This window comes from Pristiophorus japonicus, chromosome 16, assembly GCF_044704955.1.
Source record: "Pristiophorus japonicus isolate sPriJap1 chromosome 16, sPriJap1.hap1, whole genome shotgun sequence".
NCBI lineage: Eukaryota > Metazoa > Chordata > Chondrichthyes > Pristiophoridae > Pristiophorus > Pristiophorus japonicus.
This window is the reverse complement of record NC_091992.1, coordinates 47,069,996-47,079,974: the sequence shown is the minus strand read 5'-3', so window position 1 is coordinate 47,079,974 and position 9,979 is coordinate 47,069,996. Positions and strand designations below refer to the sequence as shown.

Sequence of the window (9,979 nt, the reverse complement as noted above, 5' to 3'; positions counted from 1 at the left end):
GATGGGAACGTGCTCCTCAATGCTAACATTCTTCATGACAATGAGAACAAAATTCAGGTGAGGTGCAACATTTCTTACTCAACTCCAACAGCTTCACAACAAATTGATGCAGTTGCTAAGTATTAGGTATTCCATATCATAGGCAGTCCCTCGGAATCGAGGAAGACTTGCTTCCACTCCCTAAGTGAATTCTTTGATGGCTGAACAGTCCGATATGAGAGCCACAGACCCTGTTATAGGTGGGACAGAAGACATTCATCGAGGGAAGGGATTGGTGGGACTGGTTTGCCGCGCGCTCCTTCTGCTGCCTGCGCTTGGCCTCTTCACGCTCTTTGCGTTGAGACTCGAAGAGCTCAACGCCCTCCCGGATGCACTTTCTCCACCTCAGGTAGTCTTCGGCCAGGGTCTCCCAGGGATCAGTGGTGATGTTGCACTTTACCAGAGAGGCTTTGAGGGTGTCCTTATAACATTTCCGCTGTCCTCCTTTGGCTCGTTTACCATGAAGGAGCTCCGCATACAGCATTTTCTTAAGAAGTCTCGTATCTGGCATATGAACGATGTGGCCTGCCCAGCGAAGCTGATCAAGTGTGGTCAATGCTTCAACACTGGGGATGTTAGCCTGGTCGAGGACACTGATGTTGGTCTGCCTGTCCTCCCAGGGGATTTGCAGAATCTTGCGGAGACATCGTTGGTGATATATCTCCAGCGATTTGAGGTGCCTTCTATACATCGTCCATGCCTCAGATCCATACAGGAGGGTGGGTATTACTACTTGGTGGTAGATTTGAGGGCCTGGTCTTCAAACACTCCTTTCCTCAGACGGCCGAAGGCTGCACTGGTACACTGGAGGCAATGTTGAATCTCCGAATCAATGTCTGCCTTTGTTGATAAAAGGCTCCCGAGATATGGGAAATCCACGTTGTCGAGGGCCGCGCCGTGAATCTTGATGATTGAAGGACAGTGCTGTGTGGTGGTGACAGGCTGTCTTATGGATGTTAAGCGTAAAGCCCATGCTTTCATATGCTTCAGTAAATACATTGACTATATCCTGGAGTTCAGCCTCTGAATGTGCGCAGACGCTGGAGTCATCCGCATACTAGTCTACAGTATATTCCATATACTCTTCCAGCGTAAACAGGAAGTAGTGATTGGGTGACACCAATCTTAATTACCCTGAGGATTGAGGGAGACAGTAAAGCCTGAGGGAGACAGTAAAGACTGAGGGGCATAGGGCCTCTCACAGGTCTGTGGTTCATGGAAAGAACGAGCTGGAGTTGGAGATACTGCAATAGTCTTAAATTCAACCCAGAGGCAATGCAGGAGGATGAACGTGTGGGAGCTTGGAAGGAAGAAGAGGAAAGTTCAGAAAAGCAGTGAACATCGTAGTATCGATAAAAGAGGGAGAGCTTGGACATGGGAGGTGAGAGAAGGATCGTTTATCAGGTGACAAATTAGCAATCTCAATTAGAGAGCAGATTGAGGACATAATGATTAGAAAATCTCAACCCAGGTTCTAGCACAGGGCAGAAAAAGTGTCTGTAATTGAGAACCTCGCTTAAGGTCACAAACGGCAGATGTGGAAATGGAGAAATGTCAGCCTGGTGTGGGTACAAGGCACTGTGCTGAGTTTGAGTCTGAGGTATGTGGTTGGGATGACCTTACGATAAATGACCTGGGCGCACCAGATTCCCAAAACGGAAAATGTTCTGTTCAGAGCATGAGTTCAAAGAGCACAAAATTCACGCAGACACACACACAAAAAAACTAATAAAAAATAAACTGAACTGAAAACTGCATACAACATAAATTCTGCAACTGGAAATTCAGTGCTAGGAAATAATTGTGCAGGAGTGTGATTAATACAAATCACAAATTGCTGTGAACGCAATTTGTTATGTGAAGTAATTTCCACAGTAAGCATTAGTCATGAAGCAGCCTGTTGTATTTTGTTTGATTTTGACATAAGTCTAATGTTTCACGAGGTTACAGAGATGGAGTATGTGGCCGATAATTAGGAATAATAAATGTGGTGCCTTTTCTAGTTACAGAATAAACTGTGTGGCTCATCTTTCTACCCCATGCTGGCAGCATATTCATGAGGTTCCTGGCCCTCCACACCACCATATCCGCGAGAGGCTGAGTACAGTGCTAGAGGCTGCAAAATACAAGAGAGCTGAATGAAAGACAAAGGGAAAAAGAGAAAGCAGAACTTGTATTTCTATCGCATCTTTCACAAACTCAGGACATCCCAAAGCACTTCACAAATGTTGGCCAGGACTTTGGGAAATATATCCTGATCTTCGAAATAGTGCCATGGAATCTTTTACATTTACCTGAGAAGGCAGACGGGGCCTCGGTTTAACATTTCACTTGAAACAGCACCTCCGATAGTGCAGCACTCCCTCAATACTGTCCTTGATAAAGTGCAACATCCCCACCGACACCTGGGATTCCCTGGCCAAAGACCACCCTTAGTGGAGGAAGAGCATCCGGGAAATGTGAGGTCATCCACCTTGGAAAAAAACACAGTAAAAGGGAATGTTATTTGAATGGGGAGAAATTACAACATTCTGAGGTGCAGAGGGACCTGGGGGTCCTTGTGCATGAATCCCAAAAAGTTAGTTTGCAGGTGCAGCAGGTAATCAGGAAGGCGAATGGAATGTTGGCCTTCATTGCGAGAGGGATGTGTACAAAAGCAGGGAGGTCCTGCTGCAAGTGTACAGGGTATTGGTGAGGCCGCACCTGGAGTACTGCGTGCAGTTTTGGTCACCTCACTTAAGGAAGGATATACTAGCTTTGGAGGGGGTACATAGACAATTCACTAGGCTGATTCCGGAGATGATGGGGTACCTTATGATGATAGATTGAGTAGACTGGGTCATTACTCGTTGGAGTTCAGAAGGATGAGGGGTGATCTTATAGAAACATTTAAAATAATGAAAGGGATAGACAAGATAGAGGCAGAGTGGTTGTTTCCACTGGTTGGGGAGACTAGAACTAGGGGGCACAGCCTCAAAATACGGGGGAGCCAAATTAAAACCGAGTTGAGAAGGAATTTCTTCTCCCAGAGGGTTGTGAATCTGTGGAATTCTCTGCCCAAGGAAGCAGTTGAGGCTAGCTCATTGAATGTATTCAAATCACAGATAGATAGATTTTTAACCAATAAGGGAATTAAGGGTTATGGGGAGCGGGCGGGTAAGCGGAGCTGAGTCCACAGCCAGATCAGCCGTGATCTTGTTGAATGGCGGAGCAGGCTCGAGGGGCTAGATGGCCTACTCCTGTTCCTAATTCTTATGTTCTTATGTTCTTATGGTGCTGAGCATCTCGAGTCTCAGCGCCGAGAGCATGCAGAAAACAAGCGCAGGCAGCGGAAGGAGCGTGCGGCAACCCAGACTCCCCACCCACCCCTTCCTCCAACCACTGTCTGTCCCACCTGTGACAAAGACTGTAATTCCCATATTGGACTGTTCAGTCACCTGAGAACTCACTTTTGGAGTGGAAGTAAGTCTTCCTCGATTTCGAGGGACTGCCTATGATGATGATGACTGAAGTGTCAGCCTAGATTTTGTGGAGTGGCTCTTAGAACCCACAACCTTCTGACTCGGAGGTGAGAGTGCTACCCACTGAGCCAAGCTGGACAGAAACAGCAGAAGGCATTGAGGGTCTTTGAATGTAGATCATGCAAAATCAAAATCAGACGGGTGGAGTGACAGACAAGTGAAAAAGACAGACACGCAGAGAGACGGCGATGAGGAAAGGGTGAGAGATACAGACTAAAGGTGGACATAGAACAAATTAGGCAGGTGGAGAATGAGGAGCCAGAACAAAATGGGAAAGGAGAGGAAAAATAAAGATGGACAGAGGCTTAATAAAGATGAGAAAGTAACAGAAATTATGATTGGTCCCGTTCTTGTACAAATGCATAAAGCACTTGGACCAAATTCCTTTATGCTCTAATAATGCAGGCATTGAACCGTTAGGGTCAATTTATACCCTTAAAACTACATTTATAATGGTGCTTTCTGCCCAGATTCCCTCTTCTCAGGTACCATCATCCTCCTTTTCAAAATAACCATCATCACGTCCTTCCTAAAAAAAAAATACTCTTGTGCCCTTTTCTTGCAAACTATCACCACATTTCCAACTTCCCTTTTCTTTTCAAAGTCCTGAAATGTGTTATCATCTCCCAATCCGTGCCTGTCATTCCCACAACTCAAAACGGCCCTGACCAAAGTCTCAAATGACGCTCTGACCGTGACCACAGTGCATTCTTCCTTCTTGTCCTGCTTTGCAGCCTTTTGCACACCATCTTCCTCCTACATCACTCCTCCGTTGCCCACACTGCCCTCCATTGCCCACACTGCCCTCCATTGCCCACACTGCCCTCCGTTGCCCACACTGCCCTCCATTGCCCACATTGCCCTCCATTGCCCACACTGCCCTCCATTGCCCACATTGCCCTCCGTTGCCCACACTGCCCTCCGTTGCCCACACTGCCCTCCATTGCCCACACTGCCCTCCGTTACTCACACTGCCCTCCGTTACTCACACTGCCCTCCGTTACTCACACTGCCTTATCTATCTAACTGAAGCCAGAGCATTTCCAGCTATGGCTTCTCTTCCTACCTCCACATAATTACCTCTGAAGTCCCCCAAAGGTTTATCCTTGGCTCCCTCCTTTACCTCATCTACACGCTGTCCCTTGTAAGAATTCGGCAAAAACATACTTTTAGACTTGAGTTTTGGACCTTGCTTGGACACATTTTCTGTTGCTGCAGAGGAGCAGAACAGCATGAAATGGGACAGGTCCAAAGATGTCCCACAGGAATACATATCAGGTGGGCAGGAATCAGATGGCTGATGGACAGGCCCTTTGTCATGCAATCAGTGAGAGATCAAGCAGATTGGTCGGTGCTCAGGACACAAAGGGAAGCTATTCGACCACACAGATTTGCTGGAGCCGTATCGAGGAAACAGCCAGTAACAAAGGAACAGGCCAAGGATTTTGTTCTTTCAGTTGCACTGCCTCAGGGGAAGAACAGTTGAACTTTTGGAGCGAGAAGAAGCATTTTGCAGGTATAAAGAGGCATTTTGTAGCTATCTCTCTCTCTCTCTCCCCTCTTCGATGCTTACTCGCTTCGTTCAATGCACAAGGACTGAGCACTCGGTCTGGGACGGAGAGAAGAAACACCAGAGAGCCTCGCTATTTCGACTGGGAAGCTGACCTTGAGACTGGATGTGAATACCACAGATTGGTATAGAACCAGAAGATACGCCTCATCGGGAGAAGCAGCGAGTAAGCCAGAGGGGTAATTGGTGAGCATTTATCCCAGCCCACACATCTTTAAGATCATGGCATAGTGTGAAAGGGTGTCATGTGTCCCAACCAAGCCTTTGGGGTTTTTGTGGGGAAGTTTTTGCACAGATCATAAGTGTACGCACATTCTGTTGCACAGATTCGGTGGTGCACTTTTGAATCTGAGCAGGGATGTTTTAGTCGTGGTTACTTCGTGTTAGGGGCCTGTTCAGATGGGCCAGGGTTGTGTGTTGTACTGTGCTTGTTTTACACCACCAGGGTGTGTTTTACTGGGTGCAGGTGTGTGCTTTAACCTGAATAAAAGCATTGTGATGGTTGAGACCGAAAGATTTGGCTATAACTCTGTATTTCTGTTCACCGCTATAATTCCGGTATCTAGAACTGTTGTAAGGGAGGGTGATTCAAAACCATCAAGGGCAAAACCACTTACACCCTTGGCAACATTATCTGCAGAAATGGGGTCAGCTTTCACATGTGCGCTGATGTCACCAAGTCCATCTCTGCGCCACCTCTCTTGACCACTCCATTGCCTCTGTGTCGTCAGACTGCTTGTCTGACATTCATTCGTGGATGAGCTGCAATTTCCTCCAGCTGAACACTGGTGAGAATAAAGCTATCATCTTGAGCCCCCACCACAAACTCTGTGGCCTTACAGTCGATACTGTTCCCCTCCCCAGCCATTGTCTCAGGCTCAACCAGATTGCTCATAACCTCGGTGTCCTATTCGACCCTGAGCTGACTTTCTCTCCATCACAAATACATACTTCTGCCTGTTTTACAGTGCCTGCTGCCGCTCCTACTGCTACTCATTTGCTACTGAACCCCTCACCCATCCCTTTGTCCCCTCCACATGCAACTATTCCAATATGCTCCTGGGTTACTTCTCATCCTTTGCCCTCCATATCCTATCACGTGCCAAGCCCCGTTCACCGCTCACCCATCATTCTGTGTTTGTTGACCGACACTGGCTCCAAGTCCTCCAACGCCTCCAATTTAAATTCTCATACTTATGTTTAATTCCCTTCATAGCCTCACCCCTCTCTACCTCTGTAACCTCCTCCAGCCCTACAACACCCTCCCCCCAAAATGCACTCCATTCACCTGCCTCTTGTGCATCCCCCCTCCCCCTCGCATCACCATTGGCGGACATCCTTGAGCTGCTTCAGCTCTACACTCTGGAATTCCCTCCCTTAACCCCTCCATCTCTCTCTCCTCTATTAAAAAAGACCCTCCTTAAACCTCACCTCTTGAACCAAGCTTTTGCTCACCCCTCGTAATATCATATTCGGGTCAGTTTCCATTTTTCTTTATGTTGCACATCTATGAATTGTCTTGGGATATTTGTTCCCATGTTAAAGCTGTGACCTTGGACAATATGGATCATTACCCATACCTTGGGAGCCTACCATCAGCGAGGACGGACATCGATGATGAAGTCATATACCACCTTCAGTGCGCCAGTGCAGCCAGCGGTCGCCAGGAAAAGAGTGTTTGAAGACCAGGATCTCAAACCCGGCACCAAGCTCATGGTCTACAGAGCAGTAGTGATACCTGCCCTACTATATGCTTCAGAGACATGAAAGCAGACACCTCAAAGCACTGAAGAAATACCACCAACACTGCCTCCGCAAAATCCTGAAAATTCATTGGCGGGATAGGAGCACCAATGTCAGCGTTCTCTCTCAGGCCAACATCCCCAGCTTCGAGGCATTGACCACACTCAATCAACTCCGATGGATGGGCCACATTGTCCGCATGCCCGAAACTCGACTCTCGAAACAAGCACTCTACTCAGAGCTACATCACGGCAGGCGAGTCCCAGGAGGGCAGAGAAAACACTTCAAGGACACCCTCAAAGCCTCCTTGAAAAAAATGTAGCATCCCCACTGACTCTTGGGAATCCCAGCCCCGAGACCACTCAAAGTGGAGAAGCTTCCGAGAAGGCATCAAACACTTCGGGTCCCTTCACCGGGAGCACGCAGAAGCCAAGTACAAACAGCGGAAGGCGCGTACGACAAATCAAGCACCCCACCCACCCGTCCCTCCAACCACTGTCTGCTCCACCTGTGAGAGAGACTGTAGATCCCGCATTGGTCTCATCAGTCACCTTAGAACACATTTCAGTGCGGAAGCAAGTCATCCTTGACTCCGAGGGGCTGCCTAAAAAGAAGAAAGCTGTGTAAAAATTGCAAGTTGTTGTTTCTGTTATGCCAGTGGCAAATTCGTAGACTGGGTCTGTGACTGCCAGCAGGATAGGGGCAGCATTTTGCAAAGGAAATTGCTCCTGGACTCCAACTTCACAATTGCCTGCCTCAAAGCAGCTTAGGAAAAAGAAAGCGAGAAAGAGAGAAAGAGTCAGACAGAGAGAGAGAGAGAAATAGAGAGGGAGACAGAAAGAGAGACAGAGTGAGAGAGAGTCAGACAGAGAGAGAGAGTCAGACACAGACATAATGTGACCGACAGGGCGAGAATATATATAAAATATATATAAATGGAGAGATGTAACTCAGCCAGATGAACTCTCTCAGGAGCCTTAAGTACAGACCCAACGTTGACCTCAATGTCAACCAGAGTGAAAAGAAGCATCACAAGGAAAAAATACAAATGAAACATTATTTAACTTTAAAAGCAAAGCCTTGTGAACTTTGATATTGACTTGGTGTTAATCAGTCTGATTAATCAGTCTGATTGTGGACATTTGTTTTAGGCCTGGAATTCACTCCCTAAACCTCTCTGCCTCCTACCTCTCTCATGCTTCAGAGCGATTATTAAAACCTACATCTTTGACCAAGCTTTTGGACACCTATCCTGATATCTCCTTATGTGGCTCGGCATCAAATATTGTTTGATAATGTCCTGTGAAGTGCCTTGGGACATTTTACTACGTAAAAGGTGCTATATAAATGCAAGTTGTTGTTATTGTTATTTTGATACAGAGGTGTGAGAAGATATGTTAACTATGCAGTGAAGAGTGTTTAAATGAGCTCGCACCTCTGTGAGGCTTGTTGCCTGAGAAAGGCCATTCCAACTGCAGAAAGTTCAAAACAGAAAAAGAAAACGCTGGAACAACAGCAATTGTGAAGATAAAAGGCATTTCAGGTAAAACAGAGAACTGTTGTTTTATTTGTGTCGCTTGTTCATTTCTCTTCCAGGAAAACCAGCCCTGAACATGTTCTATTCCTCTTGTTTAGATTTCCTAGTACTGATCAAGGATTATACCCCAAAACATTAACCTGTCCTTTCTCCTTACAGATTCTGTTGGATCTGTTGGGTATTTCCAGCTTATTCTGTTTTTGTTTTAAATTTGAAGCACGAAGCCATCTGTGCTTTGAGGGAGGTATTAGTGCTTATAGTATTGGCACTCACCCTGGGGCTAGGTGCATTTTATGGCATTTAATAGGAGTAGGTCTCCTCAAAATTGAAAAATGTAACTGTAAAGTCCTGACCCTGCAGTACAGACTTACACGAGGCACATGCTGAAGTCAAGGTCACTCAGGACCTGCACCTTTATTTCACAGCTCTCGAGTGCCACACTTGCCTGAGACCTGCCTTAAAATACCTGTGTGGAACAGGTATGCAGTGTCTCCTGCAAGTGCACCCCTGGTAGTAAAGTATGCTTGTGGTTACAGGTCATATCTACTTACAGTCATGTATAGCATGGTAAGATAGTTATATACAGTAGTGTGATATGTATGACATCACCCTCCCCCAAGGTCTTATTGCTTTATAGATTCAGTCTCTCAGGTGGTCTGCGCCCTCACGTGGAGCATCTTAGTTGTGGTTCAGTTGTTTGCCTTGGTGCCTGTTTTATTTTCGGTGTGATTGCTGGTATCTCGCCTGGGCTGTCTGTTTCATTCAGTATGATTGCTGGTATCTCGCCTGGGCTGTCTGTTGAGACTGCCCTTTCCTCAGGTTGTTCCCTCTGTCTGTCCACCAGGTGTGGTGTGAGTTCCACATTGTAGTCTGCCTCTGGTTCTGCAGTGTTGTTGGTGAATCTACTTTTTACTTGGTCGACATGCCTCCGGCAGGTTTGGCCATTGTCCATTTGTACCACCAGTAGCCTGATTCCTTCCTTGCCTGTTACTGTCCCTGCAAGCCATTTGGGACCCCTGCCATAGTTTAGCACAAACACTTTGTCCCCTATCTCATTCCACCTCCCCATCGAATTTCGGTCATGGTACTCACTTAGCTTCTGGCGCTTTGCCTCAACAATTTCATGCATGTCTGGGAGGATTAACGAGAGCCTAGTCTTTAAGGTCCATTTCATCAATAGTTGCGCGGGGGGAACCCCAGTCAACGAATGCAGACGAGATCTGTATGCCAGCAGCAGTCGTGACAGGTGGCTCTGCAGTGTGGGACCTTGGATTTTTAGCATGCCTTGTTTAACGATTTGCACTGCTCCCTCCGCCTGGCCATTGGAGGCCGGCTTGAACGGTGCCGCCTAAACGTGATTTATGCCAAGGTCAACTATAAAATCTTTAAATTCTGCGCTGGTGAAGCACGGACCATTATCACTGACCAGTATGTCAGGAATTCCGTGCATTGCAAATATGGTTCTAAGGCTCTCCACAGTGGTGGAGGTGGTGCTCGAATTTAAAATGGTGCACTCGATCCACTTTGAAAATGCATTGACCACTACGAGGAACATTTTGCCCATGAATG

General features: G+C 46.9%; 1 long non-coding RNA gene across 1 annotated transcript in view; it reads right to left on the bottom strand.

Annotated features, from left to right (window-relative positions):
• Window positions 1-2,339: 2,339 nt before the first annotated feature.
• Window positions 2,340-9,979, bottom strand: part of LOC139227035 (uncharacterized) — a 223,531-nt gene continuing 215,891 nt past the window's right edge. Inside the window, exon 3 of the long non-coding RNA XR_011587359.1 lies at window positions 2,340-2,512. This is a non-coding gene — a long non-coding RNA (uncharacterized lncRNA). The remainder of the gene's footprint in view (window positions 2,513-9,979) is intronic.